The sequence below is a fragment of the Lissotriton helveticus genome, chromosome 6 (genome assembly GCF_964261635.1).
Source record: "Lissotriton helveticus chromosome 6, aLisHel1.1, whole genome shotgun sequence".
In the NCBI taxonomy this organism is placed as follows: domain Eukaryota; kingdom Metazoa; phylum Chordata; class Amphibia; order Caudata; family Salamandridae; genus Lissotriton; species Lissotriton helveticus.
In genome coordinates, this window is record NC_136067.1 from 1764844054 (window position 1) to 1764862936 (window position 18883).

Below are 18883 nucleotides of genomic sequence, written 5' to 3' on the forward strand. Positions count from 1 at the left end.
CCTGGTAACTACCAGAGTCCCACAATAGGTGTGAGATAGGAGGGGGTGGCCCGTCGCCATTTTCAACAGACCGCGAGCAGCACACTCCTCCCAGCCAGCTCTCCCCAACATGCCCTATGCGCCCCGCATCTCCTCCCTAGTTATGGCAGGAACCACTGCAGTAGTTAGCCGCCCAACACCAGCCCCAGGCCCATCCAGGTGACACTACCTCCATCCCAAACCCAATTCAGGAACACAGCAGCTTATACAATACCACATCAGGGAAGCATTAGCATTATTCGTCCACCAAATCATCCGCAGTCCCAGGTGTGACATGGGGCGGCTCGGGGCCACCAGCCCCTGATTCCTCCGATGCCACCTCGTCCATGCCCCCTCAAGAGCTGGACTCCACAGCCGACGCCGAACCCATTGTTCGGGAGATAGTAGAGACCGCCCGGAGGGCATCTCTGCGTTCCAGCTCCGTCTGTGAGATCGAAGGTGTCCGAGCGCTCGGCGGTCGCCTCTTGGGTCTCCTGCTCCGCTTAGGTCTCGGTGGTACCCTCCGTCTTTCCACGGTCGGCTGATGCGCATCCGCGCTGGTCTTGTACAACTCCAGCCAGTCCCACACGTCAGCGGGAGAATCGTAGAAGGAAGATTGGCCGTCCATCATGATCCGCAAGCGGGCTGGGAACAGGAGGGAGTAGCGGATACCCTCCTCCCAAAGAGCCTTCTTGACCGCCAGAAAAGTCGACCGCTGCCTCTGAACTTCCAAGGAATAGTCCCGTTAAATGGAGACCTGGGCGTTGTCCACCTTATAGGGCCCCAGTGCTCGCGCCTTTTGTAGAATGAGGTCTCGATCCCTGTAGTGCAGCAAGCGCGCCACCACTGGGCGAGGAGGCCGACCCTCGGCCGGGGGCCGAGCCGGCACCCGGTGAGCACGTTCCAGAGTGTAGAACGGTGACAGACCCTCCGGAACCACCACGTTTCGTAGCCAGGCCTCCAGGTAGCCCAGCATGTCTGTCCCCTCAATCTTCTCCGGCAGGCCCACCACGCGAATGTTATTGCGGCGGTTGCGTCCTTCGGCATCCTCCGCCCTCTGCTCTAAGAGTCGCACCCGTTGCTGCAGCTCCCCCATCAGGGTTTCCGCTGCTTTTGTCGCGGGCTCCAGTGCATCCAGCCGGATCTCGGTCTGCTTGACCCGATCTGCCAACTTGCCGTGGTCCGCACGTAATAGGCCCAGACTCGTGGATACCTGCCCGATGTCATGGTGCAGGGCCTCCCGGGTATCGGCGATGGCCTTCAGGATTTGCTCCTGCTGGCCTTGCGGCAGACCCGTCGCCGAACCAGCGTCCAGATTGGAGCCCTGGCCGTCCGTCACCTCCCCAGCAGCATCCGGGATGAGGCTTCAGGCGTTTCCCCATGGAGGCAACCGGGTTCTCGACTCCGCAATATCAGGAGTAGCGTCCGCCCCCAAGTCCAACTCTCAAGGCCGCGAGTCCTGGGGTCACTCCCCGCGTCATACACCTGCCGGCTCCACAGGCCCCCGAAGCCAGCAACTCCCTGTCTGCGCCGGGTCACCACTCTCCGCTGCACAGGATACCGACCACGAGGGGCCCCCCTGGGTGAGCCGTTCCTCTGAGTCCAGGAGCGACAGCAAATGCAGCCAGCACAATACGGCGTCAGGGATAGCCTTCCAAGGCCCCAACCACGTGGGGGTCAGGGAGAAACACACCCGGCAAGGGCAGGTCCCTGGAAGCGGGCCCCGCCACGTCCGTAGGGCCCCAGGCTGGGCCCCAGCCGCCCACAGCTGCCGCAGTCAGCAGAGTCCCAACAGGTCGGACAGTCTCGGGGGTCCTCAGCGCTGCCCCGCCGGGCCTTCCAGTGTCAGCAGGGCCCCCTGGTGGCAAGCGGCGAAGGGCCTGTGTCGGTCCGTCCTTCCCTGGGCAGGCTGCGCAGGATCGGGCCCTCCCTCGACCTCGCGCTCCGTGACTGGCGCTCAGCAGGCCCCCAGCGCCGAAGGTTGTGCCCGGCCTCCTCACCTCTAGATGCCTCCGCTGTGGCCCCGCCGAAGCGCCGCCGCAAGGCAGCTCAGGCCCGCCGCCGCGGTGAGCCCGCAAGTCCGGAGCTCCGACCCTTTCGGCAGCCGGCGGCCGGCCGGTCACCACCGCGGGCCGGCCTCCTGATTACTCGAGGCCGGGGATGCGGCCGATCTTCTAGGCCGCAAAATGGCCGGCGCCGCCCACCAGGTCACTGGCGCGGTGCGGGTCCCACACGGTCTCGGACCCGAACCCTCCACTACCGATCAGGCCCCCAGGTGTGCGGGAGGAGATGCGGGCGAATTCAGGGCTTCAGGGCCGCCAGGGTAGATAGTGCCAGGATTAATAGGGGAGGCCGCCTCGGAGCTCAGCGCTCACCCGTCTTTCTTCATCGGCTGCCAAGCCACGCCCCCTTCAATCAAATTAGATCTTCATTACTTACCACGCGTAAGTATCATTTTAGAGCAGTATCATTTTGGGCTGAGGTGTTAGGGTCAGAAGTAGACTGTAGAGTTTGTGACGGCTTTGAGGATATTGGCTTTGAATTGCAAGTTTGGGGGTGTGGTTGAGGAGAGAATTAGAGACCAGTTTGTATTATGCTGTAAAATACATGAAGAGTTATGGATGAAAGACAACCCCCTTATTGAGGAGGTGCTCATTGTGGCAAAACAGGTATGATGAAATGTGTAGGGGAACTCTAGCCAGGGAAAGAAAAGGTGACAGAAGTATGTGTTGTAAAGACTCATTATGCTTCTGGGAAAAAACAGAGTCCTGAAGCTCAAGGACCTGGAGAGTAGAGCTAAACTTCAGAGGAACATGTTTCAGATGTGGGCTTGAGGGTCATCGGGGGAATGGCAGGTCTTATACAGCTTTTAAGTGTGCAACTCCTGTGGGATCAGGGGACACTTTAGTAAATGTTGCAGGAACAAGCACAAAAGAACTAACAGGAACAAGAGTCAGGACACTGTGTCAAGAGGTGGTTTTGCCGATTGGTTTTTCAAATAGACATTTTCCTTAAGAGTTAGTGTCAGGATCCCAAAGAGGATTCCCGCTAAATGTCCTAGCCTGGCCAGTGTATTTACGGATAAGACTTCAAGAATGAGACAAGACTCCATGAGAGCAAACAATTGGAGATTGAGCTGGCAGCTCTGGAAATCCAAGGTGTGCAACATATTAAATGCACACTTCACCTGAGGAGATTAAGGAAGAAGCCGTGATATCTTAGTACTTCGTAGGGTTAGTTAAGGTAGGCAACGTTGGGAGTCTCGTTTTGGCTTCTTCAGTGATCATTTTAAGTCAGTTGCTCCTCACCGCAAGTCAACATTGAAGTGAGATTAGTGTCTCGCTGTTGCATCTGTGTGAAAATACATTTTGAGTCAAGTGTTTCCAAAGTGATTCTGCACACTGTTCCGTTTCCAGAGAGAAGTGTTTCTCTTCCGAGTCTGAATGGAAATACTGTGCTGGGACTCATCGAGTTGCATCTCGATTCCAATCTGTGGAACCTTGAAAATACTAGAAATAAGATCTAGAGAGAGCATGCAAGATTACGTTTATCTCTTTCCAAGCGGAAGGGTTCCAAATAATTGAAACGCATAAGGATTTCAAAGGTTAATTAAATAAAGACAATTAAAGAACTTTAGGAAGTCTAATACCAGTATCTTGCTAATGCAATTCGATCTGTACTTTCGAGTGGAGACAGATTTCATAGAAATACAAGGCTATCAATTGGTAGTTATTTCACTTACCAGCTAAGTCTTCAGTTCTTCGAAGAGCAAGTACACATCTAAAAGAAAGGAAGGGTTTAGAGTTATGAAAGAAGATTGAATGTGAAAACATTATTTATTTATTCAAGAACATACTGATTAGGAAACTATCAAGAAAATACATAGAGGAGGAGCAATAGCCTAAGACATTGAGGGTATGTGGTTAAAGTTAGAATATATAACTAGTGAGATATAAAAAGAGAGATAGAGAAAGAGTAGAATAACATTTTGCTATTCTTTAACAGTAACATAAAGATAGAAAAAAGATTCTGAGTGAGAAGATAAGAAGAACTCCTTTCAAGATGAACCACTGTTTAGGATGTCCCTGCCCTTTTTCCATCCCCTTTTCCCCCTTTGAACGTAAATGCACCTTGTCTAAACAATTTCTTCAGGGCAGTGAGTTTTTGAAAGAGCATTGGGAAGATGCATCATTCTGCTTCCATGCAATTTGGTTCTCACTTTCTGGCATTTAGTAAGCATTGATGGGTGTGACATTCAGATGAAATTTGATTTGTGTTCTCGAATCACAATAATAGCTAAACAAACATTTTTAGCGTTGTTTGCCATAAGGAAGGTACTCACTAAGATGGACATACAACCTGGTGGTTAAAGTGGTGCAAAGATTGAAATATTGGGATACTTTGAAGCATGTATTGGCGTGAGTGGGAAGTATACTTGTGGAAAAGTATATGTTTGTTGTCATGGTGATGATTTGCTGAGTTGGAGTCATCGAAAATAATTTTGGTGTTAGTTTTATCCCAACAAGGTACATCAGGCACAAATAGATGAAACTCAATGTAAGTCAACAATGTTGTGATGGAATTTAAGAATCTGTTTTGAAACAAACTAGGAAAATTAGTTGGGTACAAACACAAGATTAAATCAAAGCAGCATGGAAGTCCAGTAGTGGTGAAGGTGAGAAGGATCCCAATACATTTGCAGACAGCGGTGGCGAATGAATTAGAGAAATTGGTTGAGTGTGGAGTCATCTAGGTGGTAGAGGCAACGGAGTGGGTGGAGCCCATAGTGTTTGCATGTAAAGGTAATGGCGACATTCGTCTTTGTGTAGATTTGAAGGCACTAAACAGAGAAGTGGTAGTTGACAGATTTCCCTTGCCTACTATTGAGGAAATGGTCACCACTTTTTCGGGTGCCAACGTTTTTAGTACACTAGACCTCATGTCTGGATACCACCAAGTTGAATTAGATGAAAGTTCTCAGGACCTTGCAGCTTTTGTAACCCATTTTGGTATTCATCGAATCAAAAGGATGCCATTTGGTCTTATTTCGGCTGCAGGAGTATTCAAAGGATCATGTCAAGGATTTTGAAGGGTCAACCTGGTGTAAAACATTCTCAGGACAACATTCTCATTTTTGGCCTTAGTAATGAGGCGCCTGACTAGCGGGAAGTCTTGTGCAAACTACAGGCAGTGGGTCTGACTCTTAAGGTTGACGAGTGCAAATTTGGAGTTAATTTAGTTTTCCAGAATACAGAATTGCAGCAACGGGAATCAGACCTCAGAGTGAACTAGTTGACACGATCAAGGCAATGAAGGAATCAAAATTCAAAGAGGAGTTATCTTCATTCCTAGGATTGGTTGAATATTACAGGTGTTTCATCAAAGACTTTGCCAGCAAAACATTCAATATGAGGAAATGCTAAAGAAGAGGGTGGATTTTGTGTAGGATGTTGAATGTAGTGAGGAATTTATGAATGTAAAACAAAAGTTGAACTATGCTCCTATCCTTCAGGCTTTTTAACCATTGTGTGATACCAAGATTTTGTGTAATGTCAATGCAAAGGGGTTGAGAGCACTTCTTTTTCAAAAGAAAGATGGCAGAAACATTTGATTGCGTGTATTTCCAGAACCCTCAGAGATGCAAGATTTTAGTTTTTCTGATCAATGCGTCCCAGGGGCAAGCAATTTCTCTGCGGATTGTTTGTCATGATTGGTGAATGTAACTGAGCTGGATTCAACTGGTAGTGATGAGTTGGATAAAGAAGAATTAGTGAGGGTGTGTGAAGTAACAGTAGGTACCATAAGTGAAGATGAGTGATTAGAAGAGCTACAGAATGATGAAAATGTATATAAAGTCAGGAGACTTGTGAGTTTGGGTGGAGAAAATGGGAAGGAGCTCAGAGAGTACAAGGGAGGATGGGAGAAACTATTGGATGAGCTTGCAGTTGTCAAAAGATTTTTATTGAGAAATACAAGGTTGATTCCACCTAATAAGCAGGCCTGGGCATAGTTCGCGGATTTTGCTACGCTGAACTCCGTGAACTGACAAAAAAAACTCAGCAGAATTTTGCAAATTCTACCCGAGCAGCAGCTCGCACTTGTAAACTTACCTTTCCCGAGTGTGAGTGGAGAAAAAACTCTGCTGCACAGAGTGGAGTTTTCTGCACTCTGTGACTCAAAAGACTCTGCAAACTCTGTGAACAGAGCAGAGTTCACCGCCCAAGCCTACTAATAAATTTAGATCAAGAATTTTCCAGTTAGCTCATGAGGGACACATGAGTATTGTGAAAATTAAAGGGAGACTTTACAGAGATTTTTGGCGGACAGGACTTGACCATAATGTGTAGGCTGTGACAAAGGGTTGAAAACTAGTCAAATACCTATAGCTTTTAGGTCACTCCCAAAATACCTATGGGAAGAAGTGACCATGGATATTTTGGGACCTGTGAGAGGTGAACATGCCACTCCCTATATCATGGTTCTTATGGATTTATACTTCAGAATGGTGGAGGTGTCGTGTGTTTAAGATATCTCCTCCACTGCTGTGATAAACTTTCTGACAAACATTTTCACATAAGAACGTTATCCACAATTCCTATTAACAATCGTGTACAGTTTTGTTCATGTGAAAATAAAATCTTTTTGAGGGAGTGTAGAATTGAGCACAAGGCTTCTGCATTGTATCACCCTAAGACCAATGGAGCCATAGAGAGGGTGGTCAAAACATTGAAGGAAGGCATACAACTGGCAAAGGCCAATGGCTTAGATTGGAAAGAAGAATTGTTCAATCTGTTGTTTGGTTATCGTATGTCACCACACACAACCACTGGTAAATCCCCCTTCAAGTTGTTCAAAGGGAGGGCTCTGTTGACTTAGGTCAATTTTGGTTGGTTGCATTGGAACAAGCTGTGTGTAGACAATACTGTTGGAGAGTGGAGATGCTAGGGTATTGCTGCCCAAAGAAGGAGAAAAGCGAGTTTAGATATTTCCAAAAAAGTGAGGAGTGTGTCTGTTAGAGTTGGCGACGTTGTGAAGATATGGGCGCCCAGAGGGTGTGCAGAATGGTCAAAGTTCACTAGAAGATTGGAAGGGATCAAATGTTTTAAAAATGCAATAAAAATGCATGATGATCGCATTTGGAACAAGAGCAGAGTGGTAGTTGTTCCCAAACAAAAGAACCCTCATTTTTCAAACTGAGTGGCGATCATACGATGAAAAATTTGCCAAGCAGTGGTGCTCAGAAGGAACATGATGGAGGTCAGGTGGTTCAAAGGAGGAACAATATGGTTATTTAGAGACCAATGTACCTCAGAGATTTTGTAGAGTTAATATTTTCATATCAATTTTTCTTGTGTTATTTTCATGTTTTACATAATTTCTGTTTTTGCACATATTTTGTAACATTGTAGGTTGTTTCATGTTTCCCCCAAAGAAAGTCCTCAATTATCTCGAAGCCGTTTTCCTTCCAAAGTCTCACAGTGTTTTAATCCAGACAACCCATCTCCCCAATGTTTAAATTAAGTAAATTAGTCGAACTACTTGTTCTAAAAATATCATAATATTTCAGGAACTGGGTTCTCTGTTTAAATAGCCACTGTAAAGACTTATAACGTACCTTCTTTGGGTATTTAATAATTCTTACTGGATCATGGATTTTAGATTCCAACAACATCTTCCTCATAAAAAAGTTTTTCTTGTGTTATTTTCATGTTTTACATAATTTCTGTTTTTGCACATATTTTGTAACATTGTAGGTTGTTTCATGTTTCCCCCAAAGATACTTTTAGATATTTTCAATTATTGTTCAAGGGGTAGGTATGGGTATTGCAAATGCTAACCTAGTTATTATATTCAGTGTTGTGTTGGGAGGGTGAAGTGTGGCATAGAGCAAAGTAAAAAGAATCTGTCTCTTCCGAAATGTTCTGAGGTCAGAGTGGATTGTGATGGGATAGAACCAATGTTCCCTCTAATTTCTTTCCTCTGTGTGCTGCAGTGTAAGGTCTCTGTGTGCTGCAGCCAATGCTATGTGCGCAAAGAACAGGATCACGCATATGGGTGCAGCAACAAATATCAATGCAAATATCACTCCAAACTTTTGCTTAAAAAATAAAAATGCAGTGCATTCCACACATACAGTGCCACATGATGGGTCTTAAGGCAGGTTTATTTTTTATTGATAGTTCATAGACAATGGATACGCATTACATGGCATTTTTAAGCAATGAAATTGATTAAGTGCATAGTACAATATGTATAAAAACCAGTGAATAAACCAAGTAGCTTCATTTAAATGCATAGTCATATTCAAATTCTAAAATTTAAAAAATACTCCTAAAGTGCAATGTGCATAGTGCAATGTATTGACCATAAAAACAGACTAAGAAAGAGATCAAGATCTATGTCCAGCATAAGACATCTAGCATTCGAACACACTCCAGTATTTATCATATTACCGTATTCAAAGAAGGCATTTATGAGTCCTAAAGTTAGGAGTCCTAACTTTACTACTACTAAATTTAGAAAAATCCTAATTTTAAGACTTTCGGTTTTCACAGAAGGCATTTAGGAGTCCTAAAGTTAGGAGTCCTATCTTTACTACTACTAAACTGAGAAAAATCCTAATTTTAAGACTTTCCGTATTCACAGAAGGCATTTAGGAGTCCTAAAGTTAGGAGTACTAACTTTACTACTACTAAATTGAGAAAAATCCTAATTTTAAGACTTTCGGTATTCACAGAAGGCATTTAGGAGTGCTAAAGTTAGGAGTCCTAACTTTAATACTACTAAATTGAGAAAAATCCTAATTTTAAGACTTTCGGTATTCACAAAAGGCATTTTGGAGTCCTAATGTTAGGACTACTAACTTCTGTGAATACCAAAATGAGTTAGTGCCTTCTGTGAATACCAAAATGAGTAAGTGCCTTCTGTGAATACCAAAATGATAGTAAGTTTAGGATTTTGCCTTAAGTTAGTTCTGTGAATCGGGCCCAGATTTTCCTTTGCGTCGCGCTATTCAATGCTTCCGTAATGACGCTTTTATGAAATAAGTTACATATGTCTAGCTCTCTAAACTCAGCATGGATAGCGATCAAGGACCATTTCAAGATTGTGTTCGAGTGGTGGATCTCCCCAGTAATTTCCTCCCAAGATTTCCATCTATTCCCTAAAAGAAAGTCCTCAATTATCTCGAAGCCGTTTTCCTTCCAAAGTCTCACAGTGTTTTAATCCAGACAACCCATCTCCCCAATGTTTAAATTAAGTAAATTAGTCGAACTACTTGTTCTAAAAATATCATAATATTTCAGGAACTGGGTTCTCTGTTTAAATAGCCACTGTAAAGACTTATAACGTACCTTCTTTGGGTATTTCATAATTCTTACTGGATCATGGATTTTAGATTCCAACAACATCTTCCTCATAAAAAAGTTGTCTGCTTTGTGATCATCTAAAAAAAAAAACTAAAATTGTGATGTGCAAAAGTAGCAAAATAGTATTCTCTAATATTTGGTAGGGTCAACCCTCCTTGTGCGGACGGGAGGTATAAAGTGCTAAGTGCTAATCTCGGAATTTTATTAGCCCATAGAAACGAGGAAAGCATGGCATGCACTTTTAAAAAAAATTAAACCTGAATTGCACACGGGGCTGCAATAAAAAGGAAATTGAAAAGTGGTAGGATAGACATACGGATTAGGGCAACACATCCCATTATTGATAACGGTAGTTGGTTCCAACGATCTAGTTTTGAACCAACCCTTTTTAACAGGGGTATGTAATTTAACGTATATAAGTCTTCCAAATTGTTAGAGATGAATATTCCCAAATATCTCTTAGGGTGTGTATTATAAATCTGCCTAAATTCCGATAATAAAGTGTCTACCGTGCAGTTAGCTAAAATGATTTCCGTTTTGTTGACATTTATTCTATAGCCTCCTAGTTTTTGAAAGTCAGAAAAGATTTTTAAAATTTCTACTTGACTTGTAGGCTTTATATTTAGGAAAAGGACAATGTCATAGGCATATGGTTTTATATGTGTCATTCCGGCTACAGGTACTGTATTGGTCATTTTCCCCCTAATTGCAAGTGCCAAAGGTTCAATAAATAAAGCAAATAAAATTGGCGACAGGGGGCAACCTTGACGCTTGCCTCTGTTAATTTTACATGTCCCAACATTTATGTTATTAATAATAACCTGTGCCTCAGAATTCTCATATAGTTGTTTCAGGAGGAAGATAAAAACAGTAGGAAAGTCAAAGCTGTGCAAAATCGCAAAATGACAGTCCCATGACACTAGGTCAAAAGCCTTTTCGGCATCTAAAAGCCAGATTTGAGCTTCCACCTTATTAATCTTAAAATAGTCTAATGCCTCCAATAAAAATGTTGTGTTAGTATGGAGGTGTCTTCCTGCTATAAAACCGCATTGATCTGGGCCTATAAGAGACCCTACTATTTTATTCAGCCGATTCGCAAGAAGTTTCGTAAAAATGTATTAGTCTGTGTTTAAAAGACTTATAGGCCTATATGAATTCGTGTTTTCCTTATCCTTTCCCTTTTTTTAAGATACTAACGACCACTGCAGTGCGGAAAGAGTCCAGAGGGGGCCCCCCTTGTAATAAGAAATTAGCTAGTAGCAGGAGCTCCTTACGGAGAATACCATCAAATTTTTTAAAAAATTCCGCAGGAAGCCCATCCTCACCAGTAGCCTTGCCACTGGGGAGGGAGCCAATTACCTCATCTAGTTCAGTCTTTGTAAACTCCTCAACCAAAGATTTTTTATCATCGCAACACAGTTTGGGAATGTGCAGTGCATCTAAAAATTCCCGAATATTTTCTGTTGCGACCCCTTCACTAGATTGGTAAACTCCCTCATAATGTTTTGAAAACATCTCACCTATAGAAGCCGTCGTCTTCGCCTGTACTTTGGTAACGGGGTCCTAAAGGTGCTCTATTCTGTTGCGGACTTGATTTTCTTTAGCTTGCCACGCCAATAGTTTACCTGTGTGTTCATTCTCTTCATAGAGCTTCTGGGCATAGAGATTGCTATTTGTATCACCTAAATCAAAGTAGAATTCCTTCATTTTTCTCTTTGCTTCTACTATCTTTTACCCGGAGACCAAAGATCTCGCTCTATAGTGCTCTTGGTTCGCCTTCACAAGGTTTGTCTGTAAATAAATTTTCTCCTCCCTTTTTGCCCTCTGTTTCGGTATTTCTTTAGAGGTAATTATTCCCCTCAAAGTGGCCTTAAAAGCGTCCCAAATTACATTGATTGGAGCTGACCCTCTATTCCGCATAAAAAACTCCCCAATCTCCTCCTCGATGTCTGTACACCATTGTGCCTCTGAAAGGTTCAATTTATTAAAATACCATCTTCTAGATGTCTCTGTTTCTTGATTCCCTATAGTTAACTCCATATAAAGTACTGCGTGATCAGAAAATGGATTTGGTAGGTGATCGTATTTATGAACTTCTAACCCATAGGATGTTAGAAAGAAGTCCAACCTAGATGCTGAAGTATATTTTGCAGAATGGCAAGAATATTCGCGTTTAGATGTATTGCAAGATCGCCAGTAATCAATGACATCAAGGTCTGATTTGCAACTTTGTAGGGCAATAGCAACTTTAGGTTTATTTTGGCGCCGGTCTTTTTTAGATGAATCAATTAAAGGATTCTGTAAAAAATTGAAATCCCCCCCCACAATATTTGCCCAGGTATACCCGTCAATGCTTGTTTCAGTTGTAGAATTGGGAGTGGGTCATCTATCACTGGTGCGAATATTGTGGCTAGTATTATATTTACTTGATTTAATTTACCATATACCAATGCCCATCTACCACTGTGGTCTGTGAGTGACCCTTCCAGGAATAAGTCTACATGCCTTCCTACTATGATGCTTACTCCCTTCTGTGCCAACCCAGCTACTGATGAAACTCTATAGCCCGCCCAGCCCTTTAAAGTTTTATCAGATTCAGCCTGGACTCAATGATGGGTTTCTTGTAGAAAAATAACATCCGGGCAGAGGCTTTTTAGCCAGCATTCAATAGCGTTTTTTTTTGCGAGCATTATTCAAACCATTTGCATTAAAAGACAAAAACTTCAACCTATTTCTTATTAATACTTATATATCAAATATAAAACTAATTGTGTGCCAAGTACAGCAAAGACTAGAATTAAAGAAGAGGAAGAGACCCGGGAAATCTGTGCACAATACATGCATATAGTTCAGAGATCGTAGGGGTTTGAGCAACTTTTTGTGCAAAATACGCAAACCACCGTTCCATTTAGCAGCAAGTAGTTGTACAAAATCAGCATTTAAAGTATGACTAAAGTGCAACATATACAGAATCCTGATATATAAAATTAGAGGGAAGCAGGTGTAAAAAAACATCACTAAAAGAGAAAAGTTATAACCTCCTATACCTGGCCTCTGTGCAAAATCAGCGATTAAAGTGCAAATAGCATATAACTTAAATCTTGCGATAGTTTCCGATATTAGACACAGAGATCGTAGGAGCTTGAAGAACTTTCTGTGCAAAATACGCAAACCACCATCCCATATAGCAGCAAACAGTTGTACAAAATCAGCTTTAAAAGTGCAATATATACAAAAACCTGAGATATAAAATTGGAGGCAAGCAAGTATACGAAAGCATCGCTAAAAGAGATAAAGTTATAACCTCCTATCCCTGGACTCTGTGCAAAGTCAACAATTAAAGTGCAAATGGCATAAAACTTAAACCTTGCAATAGTTTCCAATATTAAACAGAGACAGGCTGCCATGGGTTTATACATATTCAGACCGGCACTTGTAATATAGCCCCCCACTCTAAATCTTAAAGTGCCTTTCAGTGCAAAAAAAAAGAAAAAGTGCATCAGCATAAAGCAAACTACTGCTACTAATTTGCTACTAATTTCTCCCATATCGTGACTGTACCTCTAACTGACCATGTAGCTTCTTATCATATGAACTCTCTTTTTTCCCCCCTGCAACACCCCCTTCACTTTCCCCCCTCACAATCCCCCCTAGAGGTGACGGCAACCCCCCGTGTCCCACTTCCGTCTCCCTCTGTTCCTTGTTCTTCTTTGTGGATGCCATTTTATTGCATCCTTGTGCGCTTCCTGTCACCCCTTGCAACCGCCCCTTCAGCCCCCCCCCCAAAAAAAGTGAGAAAGAAATCAAGTAAACATAGGAGCTTCCCCCTCTCCCTCCAGAAGATCTTTGATTATTTATTTAATTCCTAACTATGTTGATAAACCCTCCAAAAAAGACTGGGCTTCCTGTAAATCTGTAAAAATAAAGAATCTCCCTTTGGCAAGGACCTTCAGCTTAGACTGCTGGATGATGATAGCTTGGGCACCTTTAGCCTTAAAAGAATCGATCATTTTAACAAAGTCCCTGCGTCTGTGGGCAGATGCCGCTGACATGTCCGAAAAGATCCGAAAGTTTTGTGCTTCATCGGTATTGAATGTTTTTCTTGAAAAGGCTGTGTTAAGGATTTTCTCTTTCACCCTATAATCCGAAAAATTCAGTAGTATTGTGCGAGGGTATTTAAGATTATTGGGTTTATGTGCCGGGACTCTGTGTGCCCTTGTGATTGTTAAGTCACCTTGCAATTCCGGTATAGCCTCTTTTAACAGGGACTCTGACCATTTCACTACGTTGGTATCTTCCAAGCCTTCGGAAATGCCCACTAGGCACAGGTTGTAATTTTCTAAGTCCTGCAGCTTTTCCGCCAACTGAGATGTCTCTTTGTTTACTGCATGGAGGTCTTTCTGGATCGTATCAAAGTATCTTCTAGGTTAGAGACCCGAACTTCAGCCTCCGACACCCGTGTGGGAAGATTTCCAAAGTGCTCCTCCATTTTTGTGAGCCTGCAGTGCAGCTGTGAGATCTCGTGAGCTTGTGAGATTTTAAGATCCCTTATTTCGCAGAGTATAGTTTTAAGCATCTCCTCTATCGAGTTCACTTTTAGCACGTTGCATACACCATCTTCTTGAGTCTCATGTAAGATTCGTACTGGACCTAGACCTGGAGGTTCGGTAGAAAGTGGCATAGTTGGCAAAGAGACGGTATTCAAGAGCGGTACTTTATCTGCAAAGTGAGCTGACTTTGCAATCTTGATAGGACTGTGATAAGGGTGAGACGGTGATGTGGAACAAAGGTGGGGCTGGGGTGCAGCCTGAGTCAAGAGAGTGGAGGGGGGGTAAAGGAGCCTGTAGCTGTAACAATTGTAATAAGATGGGGGGAGCGAGCTGGCATCCGGCACTGCCACTACCTCTGCCTCTGACGTTTTCTCCAAACCTGCCTCTGGCACAGGCATTATTGGTTTTATCGCACCCCCTTTCTCTCTAGAGTCTTCACGCTCCATTGCTCCGCTTATTTCCCTTTGACTGGATTCTTCCCGCATTGGAGTACTCGTGAATCGTCCCTGCTGGAGCACTGGTTTTGAAAGAAGGGGATACTGCTTGGGACTCGATTGGCTCTCAATCCTCCTGGTTGTACTCTTACCAGTATTATCCACCCTATACGCCTTTTCACCCCCCTTAATACCCCCCTTCCCCTCACCGTTATCACCAACAGCCAAGAGGCTCAATTCTGCCGAAAGTTCGGATAATATCTCCGCATCCTCATCTTCCTCTTCCAAGTCCTCCTCCTCCTCCTCAGCCGACTTGATTGAGATGTTATGTTTATTTTGTCTGAATTTCTCGGCCGCTTCCATCGCTTTAAACTTTAGGGCATTTTTTTGCTGCGCCTTTCTTCTGCCTTTTTTTCTCCTCCTTTAGCCACAAGTGTGGGTATGGCCACTGTCGGTGATTTTAAGAGCTCTCTCACTGAATCCGGTTTAGCTTGTTTACCCCTAGCTCTCGTCGCCATCTCTGAAAGCCAAAAAATGTCTCCCCCGTGGGCTGGGGAGGCAACGAGGGGTGGGCAAAAGGATAGGCAGAAAGGGAGCAAGGTATGGAGGCTGTATGCAGACTGTTCGACTCAATTCGAATTATGCCACTGGATGGAGGTAAGCAACTATCTCAAGCGTAAAGAAATTGAGCAGCTGAGAGCAGTGGTAACTCAATAGGCAAATGGAAACTCAATAAACAAAAGCACAGGAACTCAAAATGAAAGCAAATTTTCTGTCCTGTCCTGCAACTTGGCCCTCATTGCTGAGCCGCAGTGCATTGTGGAGCTATCAGTCCCGCTAGTGATATAGGCGGTTTCAATAAGTTTTCTATCCCCTCCGTCTAGTCCTTCGCTGCTGGACCGCTGGAGCTGATAGTCCGGCTAATACTATAGTTAATATTAGCTGCCCTCAGTTTAAGAGCCACTGTGGGATCCACTTCAAGGTCGCCAACCTCTTAATTCATCCATATCTCCGCTGGAATAGCCTCTGCACAGTGTCCTCTACGCCAAATGCCACAGTATAACAATATAGACAGTTCGGTAGCTCCTGTGAGGCAGCCAAGCTGTGGACTCACAGTGCGTTAGGCAGACATAGGCTCTGGGCCCTAGCCTTGGAGATCTCCCGCTGCCACATGTATGGGATAAAAAATAAAATAAAAAATAAAAATTGCGCTCACTTCAGCGCTGCTGTTACCGGTCTTGGCGATCTCGGCGGTCACAGTGGACCTATAGTTTTAGCAGTCTGATCAGGCTCTCAGGTTCTCAACAGGCTCTCATGCTCGAGTTTCTTGGAACCTTCGAAGCGAGAGCAGGGGTTAAACACTTTGAACCTCAGGGCGTTTTCCCGCGTCTGCCTCCGCGGCGTTTTGCATCAGGGAGGGAAACAGAGAAACAGCGAGGAGCGTCGGCATTGCAGCTTCTAGGGGGCGGGGTTCGGCGAGACAGGAAGCGCTTCAGCGACGTGCGTGGGTTCACGTCAGCTGCATCCCTCCTCTTCCCGAAAATGCAACATTGTTTGATTACGATGTGCGTTGCACGGGCAGGGCAGTGCATCAAGATCAGTAGTGTAGCCCAGGGGGAAACATAATAAATATTTCATAGTGCCTGCCCGTTAGCGAAATTGCAGCCCTCTTTCCCAGTATCCTATAGGTTTTAAAAGGTATCTGGGAAGCAAGTGAGAACAATCCTCTATGTCATGTACCTTGTAACTGAGGTTTTCTTGATCTCTCTCTGATGCCTTTCGTCACTTTACTTTTTATACAGTGCCTCTTGTATCACCTTTTTACTAATTAACTCAGATTGTATTGGGTTTGAAAAGATGCGCAGGTGGTTCACGCTCTTAAGTCTCTTTTTTGCAGCAGTGAGCCATGCTATGTCCCCACCTCTCTCACATCTAAGGCAATCAAATATTATGTCTCTGGTGAGGGTTGCCGCACTGTTCTTCCAAATTGCAACCCAGAACAGTGCTGTCGCGCCCTATATAATCTTCAATGTAGGGGAGTTTCAGTTCTTTGTGGCACACATATACAGAGGAGGAAATCGGGGCTCCCAAAAGTTTCCTGCATAGTCTGTTTTCTTCACGTTGAATGCTACTACACTTGGTAAATCCCCAAATTTCTGCTCCATAGGTGCAGTTAAATTTTTTATTAAGGGCTAAAAATACTTCAGACCTTTTGGGTTGGGGTAAACCCAAAATTGTGTTAATACTTTGTGACAACTTACTTCTGCTGTGTGCCACATGGTCAAACCAAGAGCCATTTGTACTGTAAATTAACTCAAGATAAGACAAACTACAAGTGCTTTGTAAATTACCTGAGTTGACAGTGATTTTATTAATAGGGCGCTTTTTTGGGCTGTAACCCATTAAAAACGTTTTTTTTAAATTAGTCCTTAAGTCTAAAAAGCCATAAAATCTACAAAACCTCGTACTAAAATGTGTAGGGCATTTGGGATGCGTGCCATTAAAACTGCATCATCCGCATACAGTATTACAGTTTATTCTCGGGACATCGTGGATAAGTTTTACTAGTGAGTCATGTAGGTCATTAATATATAGAATAAAAAGAAGGGGTGCTTTATATATATTAATGACCTACAAGTCTAACTCCTCTATCATTTTGATGTCACTTGATACGTCCCCGTCCTGGCTGATCCTCATCGGGGCATGCAAATCTCTGTGCAAATATGCTAAAAAGTGAACTAGGGCTTATTCCAGGCCTTGTTTTAAAAGAATGTACCATAATCGTGACCTGTTGACGAGGTTGAACGCAGAGGTAAGGTCCATAAATGCGAGATATATAGGGGATTTTTTTGCAACAGTGTACTTGCCAATAATCAAATTTAGGTTTAGGCACTGGTCCACTGTGCCCACATCACTTCTAAACTCCAGTTGACACGGCCTTAAAATCCTATCTCCCTCGGCCCATGACCTTATCTTGTTGTAGAGAATCCTGCCCAGGATTTTCAGGGTGTTATTGATGAGAGAGATAGGTCTGTAACAACTGGGGTTGGAACGGTCAACCTTTTTAAAAACGGATACAATGATACTCATGGACCACGTACTTGGAGTTGTAGCATAAGTTAAATGATTAAAAATATTCAATAAAAGAGGAGCCCAAAAATATGGTTAATTTTTAATAAGATCGATTGGCAACCCATCAGGGCCCGGGGCTTTGTTGCCCAAACTTTGTTGGATTGCATCCTCCACTTCTAGCAAAGTTATAGCAATTGGGGTAGGCGCATGATATTCATATGAATCCTCGTTTCCAATTGGGACCAAGTAGATTTTGGAAAATTGAGCCACCCATAAGTCACTAGATATATTGCAACTAATAGCGGTCAGGGGATGTCCCAATATCCTAAGCTTTTTAACTGCCGCCCAAAAATCATTTCCGTTTTTTAAAGATACACTACACGCTAAGCTATCCTAATGATTCTTTGGGATTTCATCTTTCCTTCGTGTAATTACTGTCTTGTAATGGTGTCTCAGAGATTTACCAAGAGCCTGGTCTCTAGGGGTCATTGACAGTGCCTTGCGGAGCTTTCTGTTAGCTAATGAGCAGTCTCTATCAAACCATCTCGGTCCCATTCGAGGTTTCGTAATAGGCCTTGACAACAACTGTTTAGTACAATACTATACCTGCAAACATGGCGTTCACGCCCGACACACCTCCCAAAGTCAGCAGCCGGTACAGTGGCACCGGTCACACTGCACTAGAGCCGGCCCTGGCCTCGCACCTGAGCCCTATTAGCAAGTCTACCAGGGACATCTTAAGGATTTTGGGGGCCCTGTGACAAACTTATAAGTTATTCTGGGGGCCCCTGTTCAGAACAGGCTTGAATTTATGATTGCATTTCAGCTCTTTCATGCCATCTTAGGCCAGGTCACTGACAGTATACAGGCACAATTGTCAAAATTCTAAATGTGTTTACATCTAATGTTTAAGGGATAGTCATGTGTGTTATCAATATTGTAACACATCAGTAGTTCACTAATATTACTGCAAATAATATCTGTGGTGCACTCCCATTTCTCATATGTTTGTTCCTATTGCGATCTAATAGAATCCTTTTTATGAATGCTGCATGAAAAATAAGCATTTCTCTGCATAACGGCTATAGTAGACTCTCACACATCACCCACATTACAAACAAATTGAGGGATAATGGTATTCAAAACAATTGGCTTAGTAATTATTCAAGGTCATCACAGCAAGACTATCAGGAGGCTCCCCTTAAAGGCTGAGGCCCTGGGCCAGAGCCAACTTTGCCTATGCCTTAAATCGTCACTGAAGTCTCAGCCGTGCCAAGTACCACGCAAAAAAAGATGGATTTAGGCCCAGATCTCTGCACTGTGGTGAATGTATGACATTGTTCAGCATTCTGTACAGCAACTGTTGTTTTGCATTTGTCACCCCGAGTGGGATGGGTATGCTCAGACGTGAGTCCCATGCTCTCCACACCACTGGAGTCAA